This window comes from Frankliniella occidentalis, unplaced genomic scaffold (genome assembly GCF_000697945.3).
Source record: "Frankliniella occidentalis isolate FOCC.00 unplaced genomic scaffold, Focc_3.1 Scaffold33, whole genome shotgun sequence".
NCBI lineage: Eukaryota > Metazoa > Arthropoda > Insecta > Thysanoptera > Thripidae > Frankliniella > Frankliniella occidentalis.
This window is the reverse complement of record NW_026267163.1, coordinates 1,263,633-1,269,833: the sequence shown is the minus strand read 5'-3', so window position 1 is coordinate 1,269,833 and position 6,201 is coordinate 1,263,633. Positions and strand designations below refer to the sequence as shown.

General features: G+C 55.8%; 1 long non-coding RNA gene and 1 other non-coding gene across 2 annotated transcripts in view; one reads left to right on the top strand and one right to left on the bottom strand.

Moving 5' to 3' along the window:
• The window catches only part of LOC127749135 (uncharacterized), a 111,819-nt gene that overhangs the window by 30,281 nt on the left and 75,337 nt on the right, over positions 1-6,201 (bottom strand). The window lies entirely within an intron of this gene.
• On the top strand, positions 773-844 carry Trnaa-cgc (transfer RNA alanine (anticodon CGC)). Its single transcript has one exon. It is a non-coding gene; the product is annotated as a tRNA-Ala (tRNA).

The window sequence follows — 6,201 nt, the reverse complement described above, 5'->3', positions numbered from 1 at the left end:
TCCCACCCGGCAGAGCGCGCTCGCGTCAAATGGGTGGGAAATTATTTACCAACGAGGGGCTGAGAGAAAATTTCCCCACGATTGAGCAATAAGATGCGATAGGTCGAAGTGGTCTGGGCTGAGTGAGGGTGCTTGTGCCCCTGTCGTCCCGCTCGTCCGTCCGCCCCATCCCCCCCGTCGTACATTATACATCATGAAATCGCCTTGACAACACGCCGTGACCAAACGGGAGCGCCAAACCAGCCGGGGCCGGGCCGGCAGGCTGACCGTCCAGCACCACTGCATGTTGTTGTTGTTGTTCTACCCCGCTTGCTCCGTACCGGAACTCGTGCGCACAGCGGAAGCCATTCGAATCGATCTCTCTACCGGTTACATCTCTGACCCCTCCAGACACGTGTTTCACTTTACACTGCATCAGTGCGAGGCAAAAGACCCAGCACACTAGAAAAGGCGTAACGCTTTCGAAGAACGCGCCAATTTCTCAAGAGGAAAAGGAGACGGTATGCGAGCAATTTGTAGAAAACGGTAGACAAAGTATTTAAGAATTACATTTCTGCGATCATGAATCTCTTGGATTGGTTTACATTTTGTTCGCGGTTTACTCTTCTGCGGAGACCAGCGCGCGCGGTGGGCGGGCAGGCGGCGCGGTGGCGGAGGGGAAGGCAGGCGGCGCGGAGCCGAGCGTAGTGGAGGGGGGCGGCTCGACAAGGCTCGCTCCGCTGGCGGGCGGGCGGGGATAGCGGAGCCGCAGGTCGCCGCCCGTTTCTCGTCCGGGGATGTAACTCAGTGGTAGAGTGTCTGCTTCGCATGCTGAAAGTCCTGGGTTCAAATCCCAGCATCTCCACTACGACACTTTTTTTCTCCCGCAGTTTTTCGCGTGACGCGGCCGGGGCGTTGCCCCGGCGGCGGCTGCATGGCGAGTGCGTGCGTTGTCACCGTGTCACCCTGCCCCCCCCCTCTCCCTCTCCTAAGAATCCACCATTACCGCCAACAAGACGGGGGCCTTCTTTAACTACATGATTGATGATAGCCCCCCCCCCTCTCCTCTGTCATTTCCCCCCCGGAGTAAGTAAGTGAAGAAAAAAGGCGCAGGTCAACGCGTTAACCTCGTAGTAAACTCAACAACGACGAGCCAGTCCGACTTGTACACCATCGACGGGTGTCGCTACGCCAGTGTGTGTGTCAATTGAGTTGCCGAGCGCCCGGGCTACGACTCGGGTCGAAGTTAAAGAATGAGAGCTGCCTTCATCGCACCGGTAAAAGCTTGCGATGCTATTGAAAGCTTTTAACAGTGCGGCATGGCAGTTCGAGATAAGTCCGCGGTTGACGTCATCTATTCATTATGAAGCGACAAAAGGGTCCTTATCGCGAAGTTCACCGTTCACCTGTGCCGTAACGCCCGCAAACCGCCCATCTGTATTTCATTTGAATCGTATCACCCACGACCTCCGGCTGCTGTTGCGGCCGAGGGCATTGCCCGGGCAAAAAAGTTCCCCTGTCGGATACTATGTGACACATCGACAAGAGACACATGTTTTCTAGATTCCCAAACTATGAAAAATATTTGAACAAAATATTATTTCAGTATACAACAATTGCAACGAAAATATTAACACCACCAATGCGTTTCACAGACTTTGCGCGATTGCGGTTTGGATTGCAACTTCATCCAAGCAAAACTGCAATTGACAATTGACCAAAAAAATGTGAACTCGCCCTCATGTTAGGGTTGAATACAGTTCAGTGTTTTTTATAACACATTAGACTCAAATAGACTCTTAATCATAAGACGGGTGCATGATATATATTGCGTCAACGTTCTACATGACAAGTTCCCAAATATAACAACCATAAAATACAAAATTGTATTGAAATACGTAGAAATATATCCCAAAAAGGTATTACAAGGGCACCTATGATTTTCAGAGTACAAATTCCGTAAAGCCATGCTTAGTACGCACCATTATTGTCGGCAACCTCCATTTCCTTTCCGTGAAACTTTCCGTCAATGATCCTCTTTCGTTCCGCGATAGAAATCCAGAGCATATAAGTCCGTCAAATGTCAATGTCATATCCACTCGATACGTGGGCCGCGGAATAGCACTGGATGGGGAGGGGGGGTGACAGAGAGATGAGGTTCAGTCCCTGTGGGGCTCAACACCACTAGCGCCGCGGGCGCGGGGCGACGGACGACAACCATTGATCCTCCCCCAGGTTAATCTAAATTGGATTCCGCCCACGTGGGAGTTGGCACCAAGTGGAAATTGCAGCGGCCGGTATGACAACTTGCCACAGCCGCTCGTCCGCAGGGCCCCGGCAGGGCCCGCCTGTAGGAGCCACTGGGGCCGCTCGAGCCGCTGAACATCAGGAGCTGGATCACCGCGTTATGAAAATGTTATTAGCACGCCGGCTCAAATCCACCCTCGTCTCGTCCGCGTCGGGTCGTCCGTTCTTCGCGCGTCCCTGCCCATATATTTGTCAATAACTCTATCTGCGGAATGAAAGAATACAGTGCGATAGTGCGTTATCTCCTCGATGCGCTGCGGAAGGCGGGAGGGCAGCAAGTGAAGGGGGGTCTGGCTCGTTTTGCAGACAAAATACAGGAAATGCCTTCCGTGCAACGCTGCGTGCCACATCAGATACTGGAAACTAAATCACACGCAAATAGGGAGCCGAGCGCCCCCTCCCTCCCCTTGACTTATCCCCCTTCTCTCTCACTCCTCCTCCCTCACACATACACGCGCGCGCTCACTCACTCGCACACACTTTCCGACCAGAGAATGAATTGGGCGTTGCAGAGAAGTGGGAAGCAGGGGGGGGGGGGCACATCCTATATTGGACTCTACCAGAAGGATGTTGGAAAAGAAAGAAATAAATGGAAAGGGGGGGGGGTGCGCGCTCTGCTACCCACATGCATAAACATGCGCATTGTAGAGGAAAAGGCATAAGTACACCCCGCTGCAAGGTGGTGAGGGGTGCGCGCGGCGGTCAGGTCGGCGGTCAGACCCTAAACAGGCACACGATAGCCAGCCTGCCCCTGCCAGCGCAAATAAAGGAGAATCCAATGAGGGATTCTCATGAATGACTCTGCACCCTGCTTCTCTGCACATCCAAAGACCACGCCACATAAAAAGTGAGAGAAAACTCGATAAGCTTTGCACGCGTTGTTCGATCGCCGGGCATAGCTGCCTGCGCCGGGTGCGTGCGTGCGTGCGCGCACGTCGTGAAAAATGCTCGTTTGAAAATTGTCGACGACGCTGAGTGCCGGAGCGGATCGGTGAGCGGGGAGAGGGGGTGGGGTGCGCGAGGCGGGGGGTCGTCTCGGGTCGCGGCGCACGCGAGGTGTGAGCCGCGCTGTTACGGGCCGCCCCGCCCCGCTGCTGCCGCGCCGCACCCCCGGTCTGTTGGGCCCACCGCAGCACCGCTCGGACGGCGCGCCCGACTTCCTAAACTAGACCGGACCGGATCAGCACGAACCATGTCCTGTAACATGTTAATACTGTGATTCATATTCATAGCTCGGCCAGCCGGGGCCGTACCGCAGGAGCGAGAGTGCGCTAGCAGCAGCCCGGGGGCCAGTGTGGGCCTCCCCCCATCCCCCGCTCCCCCAACAACACACGCCCCGCCCCGCACCAGTGCCCCACACAGACCCCTTACCATTTTTCACATCGTCTCATCATACCCATGAAAATCAAAGGCTTCCATCCAAATGAATAGCAGGGGCATCTTTGTCTTGCATCCAATTATTGGTACAAAATTCGCCACTATTTAATTGAGCTTCAAAATTGCGTCTTAGAAGATGTGCAAAGAGACGCACCTTTGCAAGGAGCACATAAACGTCCCTTGTCATTTAGAGTGATATGCATCAAGAAATTTTACATTTGACTCTAAAATCATCGTAACCCAAGGTAATCTTATTCCAATGGCTTTTTATTTGTTTCAAGGTCGACTAATAAGTTTTAATGCTGTTCTGGTCCCCTCGGTACACAAACTTGTTTTGATTGTTATGTTTCTTCTAAGCAGATAACAAATTAATTGGAAAGTGATTGATTAAAAGTTTCCGGGGTTCAAAGTTGTATGCATTATGTAAAGAAATTTGATTTCCAGGGTGCAATCTTCTTCGTCGTTTCACCATTTCCGACGCGTTTTCCCCGTTGAGCAGTTGGCGGGCACGACGTCCTATTTAGTATTTTGGACTCAGCCCAAATGAGTTTCGCGGTCATTATTGTGCGACATCCAAATCTGCGGGGCCGTGCGGCGCAGCCATAACCGTAATAATGAACCTCCCGCCCCTGCTCCTTATCCGGAAAATCAAAAACTGGCTCCCTTGCTCGACAATGCCGCCATTTTCCCGCGCGACCCATAACGGAAGTGAGAGACATGGTCTTACTTTCAGCTGGAGTACCACACACGCGTGTCTTTACTAAAGTAAAACCACGTCTTACTTTCGCACGGAGACGCGCTTTACCCGTTCGTTATATTCTCCCTGTGCTAGTGGCTGAAAAACCCCGTCCGCTTTACCAGCTATACTCCACCGCATGCGGCCGTGTGGGAGGGTTGCCTACCTCGGGCCCAGAAGGCGCTAAGGTCAGCGAGCGAAACTCGGACGGGAGGGTTTCCTGCCTGCTATGCCTGAGCTGCGCCTACGCACGTTACCACCAGTTTTCATTCTGGCAATGATGAGTCCTCTAGAGAGACCACCTCAACGGGAGCGGCGTGGCGCGGCGCAGCGCTCTGTCAGTCAGCTGGGCACTGCGGGGCCAACGACCTGGCGTCGAGCCGGCCCCCCTCCACCTCAGATCAGCTGATCTTGTGGCTACCAGCCCGCCTCTGGCCTCCTGTGGCCTGGCAGCCGGCCGGCCGGCGGGGCTGGGCTGCACTTCATGACACCTCCATCGCGCAGCTGCACGCAGCTGCAGGCAGCTGCCTGGCCTAGATCAGCTGCGAGGTGCCACTGTCACTCGCCCACCGATGGTCTCACCGTGCCCTCGCCCCTCCGTATGTAATGAGCACCTGACTCATGTGGTCGGCGGAAAACCTGTTTTGGACGACGATTTCGTTTTATTTTCCCCTCAAAAAGCGATTACTGACAGAGAGAGAGAGGGCCGCGGTTAGTCGCACACCGCGAGGCAATAGTGCGAGAGGACGAGGGGACGAGGAAGAGGAAGAGGAGGACGAGGAAGAGGAGGACGAGGAAGAGGAGGACGAGGAAGAGGAGAACGAGGAAGAGTAGGACGAGGAAGAGGAGGACGAGGGAGAGGGGGACGAAGAAGAGGACGAAGAAGAGGGCGAGGATGCCGAGGATGACGAGGAAGACGAGGATGACGAGGAGGAGGAGGAGGAGGAGGAGGAGGAGGAGTGAGTTAGACCGTGACTTAAAATGTTAAGGCCACCAGACGCTAGACGAGCTGGTGCCGAGGCCAGGCAGGCCACCCCTTTCAGGTGTGACCCCAGCTCGCCCAGCCCCAGGTGTACGGCGGGGAAACAAGGCAGGCTGGTCCTGGCCTGGCCGCCCCCCGGCCCGCCCGGGCTGCCTCCCGTGGGCCTCCTCCTCCTCCTCTTCCTTCTTCTTCCTCCTCCTCTCCCAGCCCGTGCCCGTGTCGCCATCGACCCAGAGAGCTTTCTCCCATTCTGCGCCGGGCCGGGCGGATCCCGGGCGCCTCCCGGGGCTGTACGGTGTACCCGCGCCGCCGAGCGGACACGGGGCGAAAGAGGTGCAACTTAGCAGCGCGGCAACAAGGGTCACGGCGTGGAGGGCAGCGGGGCGGGGCGGGTAAAGGAGTGAGAGCAAGACTTTCGGTACACGCCGTGGCCTGACCGTTAGATTACGTCGGAAGCAGCTGTGTCAGCTCGCCCCCCCCCCCCCCAACCACCCAACCCCCCCCCCCCCCCCCCCCTAAACACGCACCCACCCACCCACCCACACACACACATACACACACATTGCGTTCAGGCAGGGGATTTGAGAAAACACACTTTTCGAATCGTTTTAAACTGGTAAGTCATGTTCAAAGATGAGCTGCTTATGTCCGTGAAGGTGGGATGGGCCTGGAGCCGGAACAGCACCGGCCCGGAGCCCGGTGTTCCGAAGCAGCCGGCGGGCGGGGCTCTCCCCAGCAGCGTGGCAGATCCTATCACGCAAACATTAGGCGTAACCCGGCCGGGCTCGTGGGCCCCTGCTTATTCGCTGCCCTCCCCCCC